Genomic DNA, 19,532 nt, shown 5'->3' on the forward strand with positions numbered 1-19,532 from the left:
GTGTGAATGTCATGCAATCCAACAGATTGATAGCTGAAACCACAGATGAGGACCAGGTGGGGGTTTGCATGACTGGAACACTATAAGAAGGTACAACAGCAGCACATGGAGGCAGCAGTCAGGTGAAGACAGACGGAGACCAGTCATCTTCAGTTCCAGGCCAACAATCAACGTCGGTAATGACCAGCCACATGGCTGATTGTAAGTTCCAGGCAAACCACCAAGGGGTAACGACTAGCCGCATGGGTGATTGTAAGTTTCAGTCAAATCATAGAAGGGTTTGTACTGGGGTTTTGTTGGTCTAATAAACTAACAAGTTTGGGTTGAGCCAAAGCCTGTTTGTCATGTGCAATTTTGATCTTGTAATTCCGAGGTCCAAGAATCTGTGTAAGGTGGAAGGGAACGGAACACCTTACAATGGGTATAACATTGGCAACTCTCCAGACCCCTGTCCCACTTTCATAGAACCCTGAAATACAATTTCTAGGGCATCCATTATATCTTCCACCGTTTTCCTTAGGATTCATGGGTGCATCCTATCGCCACTTCGTCCTCCTTTAGCTTAACTAACTTCTCTAATACATTTCCTTTTATTTGTTATACTATCTCTCGTCTCACTTTTAACCAATTCAGGATTTACATCCTCCCCAATATCCTTCTCTTCTGTAAACATTGAAGTACTTATTAAGTATTCCTGCCAATATCTGTGCGTCCTCTACAAACTCACTATTCCCCTGTTCCCTTCTCTCAGGGGTTCCATCTCACATTTAACAGTTCTTCTTTTACTGATATAATTGTCGAATAATGTTTCTTTAATATTTTGAGATTCTCTCCTCATTCTGTCTCCTTGCTTTCTTTATCCCTCTCTAAACCTCTTTCCTTATTTTGTCCAACATACTGTAATTTCTGAGCTGCTTCCTTTGATTCTACTGCCCCTTCCAGTTTGGTATCAATCACTTTGCATTGAGCTTCAGAGTCCATTTTAAACTGAGGCCCTGTCTGCCCGTTCAGGTGGACATAGAAGAGGAACAGAGAGGTCCCCTGGGAGCCAGGCCAAAATTCAACCACAACCAATGCTACCTAAAACAGATTATCGGGTCATTTATCTGATCTGTTGTTTGTGGGACCTTGTTGTGTGCAAAATGACTGCTGTATTTGTCTACATCGCAACAACGCCTGCCCTTCAGAAGCAATGCATTGGTTGTAAAGTAATTTGGGATGTCCTGAGAACAATGATAAGATGCCATATAAATACAAGTTGTTTTCTTCTTGTCTTTTTCCTTGCATTTTGTGCTCCATGTACATGCTTTGTTAAAACCAATTTAGAATATTTTTGCAAACTGAAGTTTTGTTTAATTATATTACTCTCTGACAGGGAGACTGGGTTATTTCAAAAACATTAAATATTTTGTCAGTTTCTGTCTTCCCCTCATACGTGAGTGTAATCTTATCACAGTTCTTAGCGTTAAAATAGAGCTTTTTACTGTAAAGTTTCTTTGATGACTCAATTTGGCAATCATTCAGCACCATGCGTTAAATATACAAAATAAAATTACCTGAAACAAATGCATGTCACGGTCACATTATCACATTCAGCTCATAGCCAATTGTCGGTTTAAGGACAATTTTGTAATTATAACATATGGTTTTAAAAGCACTTTACAAGAAGCTGTGTTTTTTTTCTCCAAACACATTTAGACTTTAATTATGACTGTGTGTTAGCATTCTGTTACAATGTGTTGTGTTAAGCTCCCACGGAGACCGGAAGGATACCTCAGCCATCTTGTTTCCACATACTGATTAACTAACTTATTACTTGGATGTTTCCATGCCTTTAGAAGCAAGTGCGTCATCTCATGACAGAAGATGTTCCACCTCACAGGTGTGATTAGATGCATATGTTTAATTGCGTTGCTTTTCCCCACTGTGTATACTTTCCATTTGCAACTAAGAAATTATACAATTGCTTAGAAAGATGATTTTGTATTGGATATCCAAGCCTGGAACTTTCGCAGCTCCTTGCAACTTTAGTTTTATTTTCCTTCCCTGCTATTTTTTCTTCCAAATTTCTCCTGTTCTGAAGGCAACAATTTGTTGAAGCTGGCTGCCTGGAGGTATTAATTTTGTAACAAGCTTCTCCACTTCTGCTGTGAAATCAAGTTTCATTTGATCACGCCAGCTGTGGCTCAGTTGGTAGCACTCTCGCCTCAGAGACTTGAGTACATAATCTAGGCTGACGCTCCAGCGCAGTATGAGAGAGTGCTGCACCGTTGGAGGTGCCGTCTGCCTTGGCCAACTTCAACCAACATCACCACATAGAATTACATAGAATGTACAGCACAGAAACAGGCCATTCGGCCCAACAGGTCCTTGCCAGCTTTAATGCTCCACATGAGCCTCCTCCCTCCATCTTCACCTAACACTATCAATATATCCTTCTATTCCTTTCTCCCTCATGTGTCTATCTAGCTTCCCCTTAAATGCATCTATGCTGGTCGTCCCAACTACTCCTTGTGGTAGCGAGTTCCATATTCTAACCACTCTCTGGATAAAGAAGTTTCTCCTGAATTCCCTATTGGATTTATTAGTGACTATCTTATATTTATGACCCCTGGTTCTGGTCTCCCCTGCAAGTGAAAACACCTTCTCTACATCTACCCTATCAAATCCTTTCATAATCTTAAAGACCCTCTATCAGGTCACCCTTCAGTCTTCTCTTTTCTAGAGAAAGGAGCCCCAGACTGTTCACTCTTTCCTGACAGGTATAACCTCTCAGTTCTGGTATCATCCTAGTCAACCGTTTTTGCACCTTCTCCAGTGCCTCTATATCCTTTTCATAATATGGAGACCAAAACTGTTCACAGTACTCCAAGTGTGGTCTAACCAAGGTTCTATACAAGTTTAACATAACTGTCCTGCTTTTCAATTCTATCCCCCTATAAATGAACCCCAGTACTTGGTTTGCTTTTTTTTAATGGCCTTATTAACCTGCATCGTTACTTTTAGTGATTTGTGTATCTGTACCCCTAGATACCTCTGCACCTCTACCCCCATTTAGAATCTTATTTTCCAAGAAGTACATGGCCTCCTTATTCTACCTATCAAAATGTACCACTTATCTATATTGAAATTCATTTGCCAATTACACGCCCATTCTGCAGTTTATTAATGTCTTCCTATATTTTGTCACAGTCCTCCTCGGTATCAACTAAAACCCCAATTTGGTGTCGTCAGCAAATTTTGAAATTGCATTTCTGATTCCTGAGTCCAAATCGTTTATGTAAATGGTGAACAACAGCGGTCCCAGCCCCAATCCTTGTGGAACACCACTTCCCACCTTTTGCCAGCCTGAGTAACTACCTTTAACCCTACTCTCTGTTTTCTGTTTTGTAGCCAACTTGTTATCCATTCTGTGACTTGTCCCCTGACTCCACATGCTCTGACCCGAGTCATGAGTCTACTATGTGGAACCTTATCGAAGGCCTTTTGAAAATCCAAATATATTACATTTACTACATTGCCCTTGACTACTCTTTCTGTTACTTCTTCAAAGAATTCAATAAGGTTGGTCAAGCATGACCTTCCCTTTTGAAATCCATGCTGACTATTCTTTATTATATTTTCAGGTTCTAGGTGTTTTTCTATTACATCTTTGAGTAAGGATTCCATTATCTTTCCTACCACCGACATTAAACTAACTGGTCCATAGCTCCCTGGACTTGTTCTATCTCTCCTTTTAAATATAGGAATCACATTAGCTGTCTGCCAGTTCTCTGGCACTATTCTCTTTTCTAATGAATTTATATATATAGGTAATAGTGCCTCTGCTATCTCTTCCCTAACTCCTTTTAATATGCACGGATGCAATCCATCCAGACCAGGGGTTTTATCCTCTCTAAGTCTGATTAGTTTATCAATTATCTCCCCCCTTTGTATCTTAACTGTCTTTATGACTTTTTTGATCTCTTCTTCTAACGCTCACTACGTTAGTCTCCGTGGTAAATACTGAGGCAAAGTAACTATTCAATATTTCTGCCATTTCACTGTCGTTACCCCTGTGAATTTATTTTTTGCATCCCTTAGTGGCCGTATCCCTATCCTGATTTTTCTTTTGTTGTTTGAGTCTGCAGAATACTTTACTATTTCTTTTTATATTCCTTGATAATTTAATTTCGTAGTTTCTCTTTGCCCTTCTAATTGTTTTTTTGACTTCTTCAACGAAAACAGATTATCTGGTCTTTTATCTCATTGCTGTTTGTGAGACCTTGCTGTGCGCAAATTGTGTTTCCTACATTTCAAAAGTGACTACACTTTAAAAACTACTTAATTGACTGTAAAGCGCTTTGGGACATCCTGAGGTTTTTAAAGGCGTTACATAAATGCAACATATTTCTTTTTTTCTGTCATGTAGCTTCTGATGTCAGAAGCAGGCATATTTAACAAGTAGATTAGAACTGGACACATCAGTTTGCATCAATACAGAGGTAGCCAGTTTTCTCCCATGGTGGGGGGTGCAACCTGTCTGAAAACTGACAAAACTCAGCAGTACTGTTCAGCAATTTGGAGTGATAGTGTCTGCTGGGCCTTGAACCTTAGGTCACAAAGCTCTGTGCAGTTATAGTTGGGATCGGCACTTCCAAAGTGGGATACTGGTCAAAATAATTGGATCATATTTGAACTGAATTAATAATCCTGATTAAATTATATGATTTGTAACATATTGCCTGGATATAGATGATCTGGTCATTTATTTCATTGCTGATTGTGGGACCTTGCTGTGTGCAAATTGGCTGCCGCGTTTCCTACATTACAACAGTGACTACACTTCAAAAGTACTTCATTGGCTGTAAAGCATTTTGGGGTGTCCTGTGGTCATGAAAGGCGCTATATAAATGCAAGTCTTTCTTTCCACCCATTTGTAGTCAATGATTTGAAAATTTAGCCCAGTACGATGTTTATGACACATTTAACAATGAATTGTGGCAGGCAAGAACAACAGAATGATCCCGACACTAAAAACTTCACTAAGAAGAATTCAAAAGGCCACTGAATGTAAAAAAAATCAAACCTGTGATCCTCCACTAATGTAGATCTGCCATTAATTCTCCTTTGAAATATTTGGAATGGTGTGATTTAAATTAATAGTTGAAACATAATTCTGAAAACGACCATACTGACTGCTGCCATGTGCGATACACCAAAAACTGCCCCGTAATTCTTTCTCTTCCAAGGTTTATTAGCTTTGAATTGGGGAGGGGGATGCAGAGTTTAACTGCTCCCCTTAATTTTTACATTATATTTAGGAATGACTTGCTGCAAGGAGATACCTTCAGTGCAATTGCCCACACAGAGAAATGCCCACCTAATCTTTCCACTTCCATGATAAACGACCACTAACTGAATAACACTTGCACGCGCAATCAAAACCAGCTACTGTAATTAATGTGATCCATCGATTAACATTATTACAAAACATTTAAAAGGATTTATTGCATTAAAGCCGTCGCCGTCACACAACACAGTCTAGGCCCTGCCCCACTGATGATGCTTCTCTCTGATGGTTTTATCTAATATGACCAGGCTAACAGTTCAGAAATGAACATCTGCAATCTTTCCCTTCCTTTTATGCGTGTCATTCAATGTGCAATATGATTTGAGGAAAGATGGGGAAAAATTAGCATTTCCTAATTTATCAATGTAATCAAAAGGAATGGATTTAGACTTGCATCAAGTAGCTGCTTTCCACTAAAACCACGACTTAATTGATTATATTTCTTAGCTGCAGCAGGAGGCTCTGCCTCAGTGACCTGTGTCTTACAGACCTCTTAAATACTGAATGAGCATTTTTACTGAGGAATGAGAATGGACACATTAAGCATTAACCTTCTGATCACTCGATGTTAACCAGTTCTGCATTGAGGCTCATTCATTTTCAAACGTATGAAGCTGGGATAAAATACAGCATCCACTTACGTTAGAGCAGAATTCACACGAGTCAATGAACTATGCCCCGAAGGCCTTATAAGATTATCCTGTAATCAGCAATACAGATATGATGGGGATTACTCAGTGTGCCTAAGTGCTCAATAATATATAGGGATATTTTATAATTCACCGTTACCTTGTTTTGATTTGTTCTTTGACATGTAATTATGAAATTATCCAAATATTAAACTCCTTTTACCATTTAATCATTGTGCTGCTGTTCCAGTACATTTTGGTGCATTGGATAAATATAGCTCCCAACAGGAAGTGCTTTGCATAAGCCCATTAAGGAAATGACAGCTGAGCTGCTTATAATGACATTCCTCACCAGAATTCAACAAATTGTTCTAATATTTAAAATGCTACGGGGTAGCCAATGATTTGATGCAGCAAAATCTGAGTGACTGAGTTCCATCACTATATGGTGGATGAGAATAATGAGAGGGAGGAACTTAAAGTAATTAAGATTAGGAAAGAAAAAGTTTTAGAAAAATTAATGGGTCTAAAAGCCAACAAATCCCCTGGACCCGATGCCCGACATCCTGGGGTTTTAAAAGAGATGGCTGCAGAGATAGTGGAAGCATTTGTTTTGATCTTCGAGAATTCCCTAGATTCTAGAATGGTCCCAGTGGATTGGAAGGTAGCAAATGTAACCCTACTATTCAAGAAAGAAGGGACAGAGAAAACAGGGAACTATAGGCCAGTTAGGCTGACATCAATAGAAGGGAAAATGCTAGAATCTATTATTAAGGATGTCGTAGCAAGGCACTTAGAAAATCATCATATGATTAGGCAGAGTCAACATGGTTTTATGAAAGGGAAATCGTGTTTAACAAAACTTGGGGAAATAAATAGTGATGTCTTGAGGAGTGTACATATTACAGAGAGGGAGGTGCTGGAAGTCTTAACGCGCATCAAGGTAGATAAATCTCCGGGACCTGATGAAATGTATCCCAGGACGTTATGGGAGGTTAGGGAGGAAATTGCGGGTCCCCTAGCAGAGATATTTGAATCATCCACCGCTACAGGTGAGGTGCCTGAAGATTGGAGGGTAGCAAATGTTGTGCCTTTGTTTAAGAAGGGCGGCAGGGAAAAGCCTGGGAACTACAGACCAGTGAGCCTGACATCTGTAGTGGGTAAGTTGTTAGAGGGTATTCTGAGGGACAGAATCTACAGGCATTTGGAGAGGCAGGGACCAATTAGGAACAGTCAGCATGGTTTTGTGAGAGGAAAATCATGTCTCACGAATTTGATTGAGTTTTTTGAAGGGGTAACCAAGAAGATAGATGAGGGCTGTGCAGTAGACGTGGTCTACATGGACTTCAGCAAAGCATTTGACAAGGTACCGCATGGTAGGTTGTTACATAAGGTTAAATCTCATGGGATCCAAGGTGAGGTAGCCAATTGGATACAAAATTGGCTTGACGACAGAAGACAGAGGGTGGTTGTCGAGGGTTGTTTTTCAAACTGGATGCCTGTGTCCAGCGGTGTGCCTCAGGGATCGGTGCTGGGTCCGCTGTTATTTGTTATTTATATTAATGATTTGGATGAGAATTTAGGAGGCATGGTTAGTAAGTTTGCAGATGACACCAAGATTGGTGGCATTGTGGACAGTGAAGAAGGTTATCTAGGATTGCAACGGGATCTTGATAAATTGGGCCAGTGGGCCGATGAATGGCAGATGGAGTTTAATTTAGATAAATGTGAGGTGATGCATTTTGGTAGATCAAATCGGGCCAGGACCTACTCCGTTAATGGTAGGGCGTTGGGGAGAGTTATAGAACAAAGAGATCTAGGAGTACAGATTCATAGCTCCTTGAAAGTGGAGTCACAGGTGGATAGGGTGGTGAAGAAGGCATTCAGCATGCTTGGTTTCATTGGTCAGAACATTGAATGCAGGAGTTGGGATGTCTTGTTGAAGTTGTACAGGGCATTGGTGAGGCCACACTTGGAGTACTGTGTACAGTTCTGGTCACCCTATTATAGAAAGGATATTATTAAACTAGAAAGCGTGCAGAAAAGATTTACTAGGATGCTACCGGGACTTGATGGTTTGACTTACAGGGAGAGGTTAGACAGACTGGGACTTTATTCCCTGGAGATTAGGAGGTTAAGGGGTGATCTGATAGAAGTCTATAAAATAATGAGGGGCATAGATAAGGTCGATAGTCAAAATCTTTTCCCAAAGGTAGGGGAGTCTATAACGAGGGGGCACAGATTTAAGGTGAGAGGGGAGAGATACAAAAGGATCCAGAGGGGTAATTTTTTCACTCAAAGGGTGGTGAGTGTCTGGAACGAGCTGCCAGAGGCAGTAGTAGAGGCGGGTACAATTTTGTCTTTTAAAAAGCATTTGGACAGTTACATGGGGAAGATGGGTATCGAGGGATATGGGCCAAGTGCAGGCAATTGGGACTAGCTTAGTGGTATAAACTGGGCGACATGGACATGTTGGGCCGAAGGGCTTGTTTCCATGTTGTAACTTCTATGATTCTATGATTCTATGATTCTATTAGAGTTTTTTGAGGATGTAACTAGCAGGGTAGATAAGGGGGAACCAGTGGATGTAGTAGAGTTGGATCTTCAAAAGGCATTCGATAAGGTGTCACACAAAATGTTGTCACACAAGATTAGGGCTGATAAGATTGGGGATAATATATTAGCATCGATTGAGGATTGGTTAACGTACAAAAAACAGAGTAGGAATAAACAGGTCATTCTCAGGTTGGCAGGCTGTTACTAGTGGGGTGCTGCAGGGATCGGTGCTTGGGCCTCAACTATTTACAATCTGTATTAATGACTCAGATGAAGGGACTGTAATGTATCCAAGTTTGCTGAAGATACAAAGCTAGGTGGGAAAGTAAGCAGTGAGGAGGACGTAAAGAGTCTGCAAAGGGATAGCGACAGGTTAAGTGAGTGGGCAAGAAGATGGTGTATAATGTGAGATTATTCACTTTGGTGGGAAAAATGGAAAACAGAATATTTTTTAAATGGTGAGAAACTATTAAATGTTGGTTTTCAGAGGAATTTGGGTGTCCTTGTACATGAAATACAGAAAGTTAACATGCAGGTACAGCAAGCAATTAGGAAGGCAAATGGTACGTTGGCCTTTATTGCAAGAGGGTTGAAGTACAAGAGTAAGGAAGTCTTGCTGCAACTGTACAGGGCTTTGGTGAGACCATACCTGGAATACTGTGTGAAGTTTTGGTCTCCTTATCTAAGGAAAGATAAACTTGCCTTAGAGGCGGTGCAATGAAGGTTCAATAGATTGATTCCTGGGATGAGAGGGTTGTCCTCTTGGAAAAGATTAAGTAGAATGGGCCTATCCTCTCTGGGGTTTAGAAGAATCAGAGCTGATCTCATTGAAACATGTAAGATTCTAAGAGGGCTTGACACCGGTAGATGCTGAGAGGCTGTTTTCCCTGGCTGGAGAGTGTAGAACTAGGGGACATAGTCTCAGGATAAGGGGTCGGACATTTAGGACTGAGATGAGGAGGAATTTCTTCACTCAGAGAGTCGTGAATATTCGGAATTCTCTACCCCAGAAGGCTGTAGATGCTCAGTGGTTGAGCATTTTCAAGACTGAGATCGATAAATTTTTGGATTCTAAGGGAATCAAGGGATATGGGGACCAGGCAGGAAAGTGGAGTTAGGTAGAAGATCAGCCATGATCTGATTGAATGGCGGAGCAGGCTCGAGGGGCTGTATGGCTTACTCCTGCTCCTATTTCTTATGTTCTTATGTTCATACTCAGGGGCTCAGATTAATCTGATGTAGTGACCCCTTCAAGTAGCAAGGGAATCCTTCTCGCTTCCGTTAAAAACGAATGGGCCGATGCTCTCAGGAGTTTAGAAGAATGAGAGGTGGTCTCATTGAAACATTTAAGATTCTGAGGGGGCTTGACAGGGTAGATGCTGAGAGGTTGCCCCAGTAATGTGGGAACAAAATGCAATAGTTCACTCTCACCTTTTTAATTAAATGAGCAAATGTAACTATAACCCAGTCACGGCGCGCGGTACCAGACCCAGTACCTCACAAGTGTTCCATTTTGATTGGGACATCCTTGCCACATTCAAAAGTGCTCCTGTGAAAGCAGCATGGGATTCCCAAGCTGGTAAAATCAACTGATTTGCTGGATCAATGTAAAACTGGGACTCCATCCTGAGCACGGATGGAAATCTTCACCCTTTCAACAAATTGCTCGTTACGATGGATATCTCATCCAACTGATGTTAGATTTTTGATGGATGACCAGCAAAAGTATGTTGCACACTTATAAGCCAATCACATAATGGGAATTGAGTCACATGGCCAAATGGTAGAGTCAGCAACCAATTGAGTAGAATGGGCCGATGCTCTCTGGAGTTTAGAAGAATGAGAGGTGGTCTCATTGAAACATTTAAGATTCTGAGGGGGCTTGACAGGGTAGATGCTGAGAGGTTGTTTCCCCTAGCTGGAGAGTCGAGAACTAGATGGCATCGTCGCAGGATAAGGGGTCGGCCATTTAAGGCTGAGATGAGGAGGAATTTCTTCACTCGGCGGGTTGTGAATCTTTGGAATTCTCTACCCCAGAGGGCTGTGGATGCTCAGTCGTTGAGTATATTCAAGGCTGAGATAGATAGATTTTTGTACTCTAGGGAAATCAAGGGATATGGGGATCGGGCAGGAAAGTGGAGTTGAGTTTGAAGATCAGCCATGATATGATTAAATGGTGGAGCAGGCTTGAGGGGCCATACGGCCTACTCTTGCTCCTATTTCTTATGTTCTTATGCTAATTTCTCAGATAAACTCAATTCTCGCTAAAATAAGGAATTAAAGGCTCAAAAACAAGCAACATTATCAGCTCAGAAAGGAAAAGGAAGCTACTTTAAAGACAGGAAAATATTGTCAGATCAATAAATTGGGTTGTTTGCTAGTGTGTTATGTCTCACTATTGGCTACTTTATCCACCAATTACAGTTCTCTGTTTGGTAATTGTCAATGAACCTTACTCCCTGAAAATCAGAAAGGAAAAGAAAATGTCTAACCAGATTTGAAAATAACAGGATGGTTTTATTGTTGCTCACTATATAAGGAGCACAACTTGGAACTTGAAACAATTTTACTTTACAGAACATTGCCAAGAAATTGCTTATATTGATTGCATATACATGGCCATGACTATAAATGGCACATTTTTCTTCATTTGTTTATATTTTTCTTGAAGTCGGACTATGCTGAAAACTAACAGGAACAGTTTCCCTTTCTATCCTCTTATCTATCACTAAACAAATGTCATCTTTCTATGTAGATATAAAGCAGTTACGGTCAAATCTCATTGTTAACAACTCACCGGAAATAACAAAGTACTGTAGTTCTTTTTTATCAAGGACTGATCTTATCTAGTTTGTGTTCCTCTGCTGACTAAACTGGAAATGCCGCAGGGTCAAGGTTTATGGATGAGATGTTTGTAATAAGGAGGTTCTGTTACTTTTGGAATACCATATTACAGATAGTTACTACCTCCAGTAAAAATCATCGAGAGAATGAGAGATGATTGGGGTATCTCTGACATAAGCACAGAGTTCTTAGTTGATTTTTGGGCAGCCACTCATGGCATACATATACATTAACCAGTAGCAAGAACAAGAGAACCTGCTCCATAATTTAAAAAAATATTCCAACGCAAATATATTTGTCTACTTTGCCTTACTGATGCTTACTAAAATAAAGCACAATCGCAACTAGAACACTTTACATTCTTTCAGGGTGTCCTTATCAGTAAGCAATTTCCATGCTTTAATAAACACCTCAGCCTGTGTGCTTAGCATTTAATCAGAATGGGAGTTGCTTATTGGCTTGTACACTGCAGACTAATGGAAGCTCTCACTTAATTACAGCTGACCAGAATTTGAACCATCCATTTCACTTTCTGAATCTGTACGTTGTATTTTTTTGCCATCAAAGTACATCTCCATGTCCCAATGGTGTCGGGTGATGCTGCCATGCTAAACTTTAGCCAAGCAAAACCTTTCTTGTCAGCCATGAATGAAGCACTAAAAATAATTGCAATAGTATTAACAAACATGTATGAATATTGAAGTAACCAATCGACTAAACCAAACCCTATTAATCTGAGAGCCTGAATGTTAACCTTTGTACCAAAGTTTGATGCTGCAGTGTGCAGTGGTATTATCCATGTGACTGGCTAGGCCTGATATTTTTATGCTGATAGGTTTCGATGAAGTAGGGAGGGAGGCGGCTCATGTGGACCATAAACACCGGCATAGACTAGTTGGGCCAAATGACCTGTTTCTGTGTTGTGGACTTGATGTAACTTGACATAATTATTTCTGATCAGGCGAGATTAGCTGCTCATTCGACATTCAACAAGACCTACAACTAGATAGAGTGCCCAATTCACCAGTAAGTCACAAAGTCCCTGATCTTGAAGCCACATTTTACATGAGCTGTAGTTGTCAGTGAAGGTCAGCTATTAGTGTTATTATTAATAATTCCTCAAACACCACAGAATAACCTAAAGCAAGGTACAGTACATGATATTACCGGTACGTCATTGAAAGGAACACTCTTGAATGTTTAAAAAAATGATATATTCTCATCTTCCACAATAGCATGGTTATAACAGGCACATACTGGTATTCCTGGGGCTGCCTTTAGATTTGGTGTTGATACACATGGCACCAGGCCATGTATTTTCAGCAGGTTGTTACTATTACACAACAGAGATGATAAAACAACAATATTGCACACTAAACCTCCACTGCAGAGAAACATTCTTAAAAGTTTTTTTTATTCGTTCATGGGATGTGTGCATTGCTCACAAGGCCAGCATTTATTGCCCATCCATAATTTCCCTTGAGAAGGTGGTAGTGAGCCGCCATCTTGAACCGCTGCAGTCCGTGTGGTGAAGGTTCTCCCACAGTGCTGTTAGGGAGGGAGTTCCAGGATTTTGACCCAGCGACGATGAAGGAATGGCGATATATTTCCAAGTCAGAAATGATGTGTGACTTGGAGGCGAACATGCAGGTGGTGTTGTTCCCATGTGCCTGCTCCCTTGTGTTTCTAGGTGGTAGATGTCACGGGTTTGGGAGGTGCTGTCGAAGAAGCCTTGGCGAGTTGCTGCGGTGCATCCTGTGGATGGTACACACTGCAGCCACTGTGCGCCGGTGGTGAAGGGAGTGAATGTTTAGGGTGGTGGATGGGGTACCAATCAAGCAGGCTTCTTTGTCCTGGATGGTGTCAAGCTTCTTGAGTGTTGTTGGAGCTGCACTCATCCAGGCAAGTGGAGAGTATTCCATCACACTCCTGACTTGTGCCTTGTAGATGGTGGAAAGGCTTTGGGGAGTCAGGAGGTGAGTCACTTGCCGCAGAATGCCCAGCCTCTGACCTGCTCTTGTAGCCACAGTATTTATGTGGCTGGTCCAGTTAAGTTTCTGGTCAATGGTGACCCCCAGGATGTTGATGGTGGGGGATTCAGCGATGGTAATGCTGTTGAATGTCAAGGCGGGGGGGTGGTTAGACTTTCTCTTGTTGGAGATGGTCATTCCCTGGCACTCGTCTGGCCCGAATGTTACTTGCCACTTATGAGCCCAAACCTGAATGTTGTCCAGGTCTTGCTGCATGCGGGCACAGACTGCTTCATTATCTGAGGGGTTGCGAATGGAACTGAACATTGTGCAATCATCAGCGAACGACCCCATTTCTGACCTTATGATGGAGGGAAGGTCATTGATGAAGCAGCTGAAGATGGTTGGGCCTAGGATACTGCCCTGAGGAACTCCTGCAGCAATGTCCTGGGGCTGAGATGATTGGCCTCCAACAACCACTACCATCTTCCTTTGTGCTTGGTATGACTCCAGCCACTGGAGAGTTTTCCCCCTGAATTCCAGAGGTGAGGTGAGAGTGACTGCCTTGATGTTAAGGGCAGTCACTCTCACCTCACCTCTGGAATTCAGCTCTTTTGTCCATGTTTGGACCAAGGCTGTAATGAGGTCTGGAGCCGAGTGTTCCTGGCGGAACCCAAACTGAGCATCGGTGAGCAGGTTATTGGTGAGTAAGTGCCGCTTGATAGCACTGTCGATGACACCTTCCATCACTTTGCTGATGATTGAGAGTAGACTGATGGGGCGGTAATTGGCCGGATTAGATTTGTCCTGCTTTTTGTGGACAGGACATACCTGGGCAATTTTCCACATTGTCAGGTAGATGCCAGTGTTGTAGCTGTACTGGAACAGCTTGGCTAGAGGCGCGGCTAGTTCTGGAGCACAAGGCTTCAGCACTACAGCTGGGATGTTGTTGGGGCCCATAGCCTTTGCTGTATCCATTGCACTCAGTCGTTTCTTGATATCACGTGGAGTGAATCGAATTGGCTGAAGACTGGCTTCTGTGATGGTGGGGATATCGGGAGGAGGCCGAGGTGGATCATCCACTCGGCACTTCTGGCTGAAGATGGTTGCAAACGCTTCAGCCTTGTCTTTTGCACTCACGTGCTGGACTCTGCCATCATTGAGGATGGGGATGTTCACGAAGCCTCCTCCCATTAGTTATTTAATTGTCCACCACCATTCACGACCTGATGTGGCAGGACTGCAGAGCTTTGATCTGATTCGTTGGTTGTGGAATCGCTTCGCTTTGTCTATAGCATGTTGCTTCCGCTGTTTAGTATGCATGTAGTCCTCTGTTGTAGCTTCACCAGGTTGGCACCTCTTTTTTAGGTATGCCTGGTGCTGCTCCTGGCATGCTCTTCCACACTCCTCATTGAACCAGGGTTGATCTCCTGTGCTACATTGAGGGGATTTCATACTTATATCATGGTCTTGTTGAGCATTTTACTTCATGCACTTGATTCAAACCAATCTCTCAAGTACCATTATGTGAAGATGACCTCTATATAAAAAAAAATGTCAAGGCTTGCATAATTATTGTTTCACAACAATTGTTGCACAAACCTTTTATTAGCAAAGTGCATGAGCACAACGCAATGGTCACAACTCACTTCTAAAAATGACAGGAGTTTATTTTCTACTTTTTTCCCTTTCAATGGCAAATATTCTGCTGAATACAGTAGAGTCTTTTTATAAAGCTGTTGACGAGAACCATAAAACAGCATTTAACAATGATGGGCATCTTACAGAGTCACGAGTTGATGTGGTCTCTCTGTTTTTGAGGAAGCCATTCACAATCTGTTATATCAGAGGTTATGCACGGTTATCAATAATCACATTGCTGCTGACCAAGCAGCAATGCTTTCGAATGAAGTTTGAGGTTACATTTAACAGGCTGAGAGGGTGTCCACTCTCAAGCACATAGCATTCTGTTACCATGGGAACTCTTAGACCCCAAGTATGCTACACTAGATTCCAGCATTTCGGAATTTTTTTTTCAAATCTTAATTCATTTTGGCTGAAGACTTCAGAAAAACATTGTATTGGTAATCTCTATAATGAGAGCTCCATCTCTCGACACCCTCCTGTGCACCACTAAACCTCTCCGCCCCCTACCTTTCTCTCCTCCTTTAAGATTCTCCTTAAAACCTACCTCTTTGATCAAGCTTTTGGTCACATGTCCTTATATCCCCTTATGTGGCTCGGTGTCAAATTTTGTTTGAAAATCGCTCCTGTGAAGCGCCTTGGGACGTTTTACTACATTAAAGGCACTATATAAATACAAGTTATTGTTGTTGTTTATCAGCTAATGTCTTGTAAGTCAAGAATGAGGGAGAAAGTCCTGAGAAGAAGCCTTTTAGCACGGAAGCACCTTTTCACCGTGAGTGTGTAGAAGGGATGGGGGATCATGTTGCAATCTTCAACTTAATAAATAGAGAATTTTTAACCAAGGTATGGTCAATGTTTTCACCAATAATTCACATATGGTAAATACAGAGAATGCAAAAAGAAAAGCATAGAATCAATTTAAATCCTGGAATCTTCTTGGGAATGGGATGTTCTGCTTATCGAAGGTGTATGGCTGCCCTTATACCTCACAAGTAGTAAATTTAGAAGAGAGTTATGCAGGCCTATCTTACAAGTCTGATAAATGCTGTTATTTTTCCTGCTTCTATCAATTACTTTGATATTTTGGGTAACTTTTTCTGATCTCCAATATTTTTTGTTCACAAGGAACCTCTTCTGTTGTTTTTTTCAGGGATTCTTTTGTGTGGCGTATGAAGCAGAATGAATGAGGAGTGTATTGGTTACGACGGCAGCAAAGTCATGAGGTGAGCTTGCAGTCGAGTATTTTTGGTTCTGGAGGAGATGACCGCCATTTTAGTTTTGCCACCTTAATACGACATGATGAGAAAGTAGCGCAATGAGTTTGAGCATCACAGTGACGATAACACAAGTGATATCACCACAGAGGATATCATCATGTTGCACGTTTATAATCAAAACACACAAGATAATCTAACCACAGAATTACAATACCCTTTTAAGAAAGAGTTGGGGCCTGATATTAGGAGGGCAGTGGGTTTGCAGCGGGGGGTCGACTGGGCGCGTGGGTAACGCGCCCAGTGAAATCGGGGTGCTCTGCACGGAATCGCAGGCTAATTGGATCCACTAACCTGTGCTTCCGGGTTTCACGCTGGAAAGCTGCGCAGCGGGCAGACTGCACATGCGCAGCATAGGCTGTCAGCTGGAGGAGCCCTATTTAAAGGGGCAGTCCTCCACTGACTGATGCTGCAGAAAATAGGAAAAATTACAGCATGGAGCAGCCCAGGGGGAAGGCTGCTCCCAGGTTCAATGATGCCTCACTCCAGGTATTATTGGATGGGGTGAGGAGGAGGGGGCGGACAGAGATCTTCTCTCCGGCGGGTGGGAGGAAGCGGCCTGCCTCAGCCACCAAGAAGGCCTAGCTCGAGGTGGCAGAGGAGGTCACCTGCACCACCAACATATCGCCCACCTGCACACAGTGCAGGAGGCGCTTCAATGACCTAAGCAGGTCAGCCGAAGTGAGTACACTTACCCATTCCCCTACACTCCGTCTGCCACATCACTGCCCCCACCCCACATCTCCTTCTGCACTGCCAACACTACTCTATCACATCACTCCTCACACTCACTCAAACCTCATCCTCATCTTACCTGCACTTACTCACCTCGCCAGTACTCATCCCGCCACTGCCACTCAACCCAATCCTCATACAATCTCATGGCTCTATCTCATACTCACCCTCTCATGCATCTCTTTCACGGTCAGCCTCACTCAACCTGCCACTACCTGTGCTGCAGCCACAGGGCATGCATCACATATGTGCAGTAGGAAGCGTAAGGCAAACGTGTCGTGAGCATGAAGGGGATGCACAAGGGTGTTTAAGGGTTTGTCATGGTTTTTACCTATATTTAATTTCTGATCAACTCACATCACATATTATATTGTCACCACTACTGCCACGTCTTTGTGAATCTTGTCTGGTTTGTGCAATAATGCCCTTTCCTGAGGATCACAATGAAGACCCACAACTGATGCCACCCATTGTGTCACTGCAGAGTGGGTGTAGGTGTATTTGCAGGGCTCTTTTGTGCAGACGACTGAGAGACGTCGGCGATGTCCCCGGTGGCACCCTGGAAGGATGCGGAGGAGAAGTTGTTGAGGGCAGTGGTGACTTTGACAGTGACAGGTAAGAAGACGGTGCTCGGGCCAGCCGGGAGCAGCTCGGCATGAAGGAGGCTGCAGATGTCCACGACTACATGTCGAGTGACTCTGAGCCTCCGTGTGCACTGCTGCTCAGAGAGGTCCAGGAAGCTGAGCCCCAGTCTGTAGACCCTGTGGCGAGGGTAGTGCCTTCTGCGACGCATCTCTCTCTACCGTTGCCCTCCCTCCTGCTGTGCAGGTGGATGTGTCACAGCACTGTGTTGTGGGGCTCCACGTGTCAGAGGTGGACGGCATGGCTGGCGAGGCTGGTGATGCTGTTCGTCCTCCGAGCAGGTCATGACTGCAGCTACAGCGGCCCCCATCCGGAAGATGTACATTTGAGGGGGTCCGCAAGGTAGGTAAATGTGTCTGGACACCGGGGTAAGTGTGCAAGTTGGTGAATTTTGTTGTTAGGAGGAGGGTGGTGGAGGCCAAACTTTGTCCAAAGAGACAGAGTGGCCTCCTGCAATGAGTGAGGGTCTCCCCCCCCCCAACCTGTCAAATGGACCTTTGCAGCTGCCACAGGCTGATGGCTGCAACACGTCCATTTGAACTGGGAGTGTTTCCCCCAGTACGGGAAACAGTCCCAGTTGTTTGGAAAATCCCACCCCTCCTAAAATATCATGTTAATCAGGTCTCTATGTACCGAAATGATTTCCTTAAGTGGCACCCCGCCGGCTTTAATTGCCAGCGGGAGTCCCACATGCGGGGGCTGCGCGCGCATGTCAGCGCGTCACTGGGGAACCTGGAAGTGAGCGGGTTGGAGCCGGGCTCCCGACCCGCCCCGGGAATCCCCGATTTTCGCAGCCCCCCGCCATGAACGCACCCGCTCGGGGGTGCGAAAATCGAGCCCTTGATGTTTACTTTCAGATTCTGTTAGAGTTCTTCAGGGTCTCTTGTGCTCTGTTTTGGTTTATTGTGGATTTGATTCAAAAGTAAGGCACAGGAGAAGAGACCGGAAGCAGGACTGGATTTACAGTGGGTGAGGCTCCAGGCTTGCCAACTAATTTGGGGCCTCCTTCAAAAGATAATGTTCTTTTTATGCCATCATGTGACACATGGATGTTCAGCTGCAGCTTACGTTCCGCATGCTTAAACACAGCACTGTGTGTAAGTGCTAGGGATTGCCAGCTGTTGCCTTTTTTTTACCTCTTGTCCCAGCTGTACAAAGGTACAGTTCTGTGTCTCACTGCAGTCTCGCAATATCTGACTGAAAATATGTCCATGCCAGTTGCATAAGCTGGCATAAAGGGGCAACTTAAAGCACATAGCAAAATGATTTAAAGGGACAGGCCACAAAAATCCTCGTCTGTCCCAGCGTACCCCCATCGGAACTTCAGCAGGAGTATGCCGGAACAGCTGGAATCTGCACTGGATCCCAACCTAACAACAGACTTTCTGGGATGGCCGTGTTGGGGCGGAGCCTCCCCCATCCTTTAGAAGGTTATTGTTTCAAGGGAGCAAGGCCAGGAGTTCCAGCCCATAGAATGCTCCTTTGGGGCACAATGCTTTAGTCCTCCAACTTACTGAATCACCAGACAACCCTTTGGGGTCAATTTGATAAGTTAAGATGGCTTTTGCATTTGTCGTGTTGACACTGTTGTAATGCTATGAAAATGTCAGGGTCAAATTCAAGTCAAGCTGTTGTGTAGGATTGAATTTGGAGGATTTTAAAAGCTCACCGTCTGTGTCTGGAATGGGCTTTCCTTTGCAAATTCATTTTTTTTTGTGAATTTGATTACTTTAAATGCAAATTTCAAATTCTTGACAGTATCCTTAATTTTGAGCTGTTTCTCAGTCTGCGTCCCATAGAGGAAAGATGGTGCTTCCTCTGTTCGTTGTCTATGCAGGCTTTGTGCTCCCTTACATGACACACCCTGAGGAAAATGCTTGATTATGGATGTCAATACCAGACA

This window comes from Heptranchias perlo, chromosome 25 (genome assembly GCF_035084215.1).
Source record: "Heptranchias perlo isolate sHepPer1 chromosome 25, sHepPer1.hap1, whole genome shotgun sequence".
NCBI lineage: Eukaryota > Metazoa > Chordata > Chondrichthyes > Hexanchiformes > Hexanchidae > Heptranchias > Heptranchias perlo.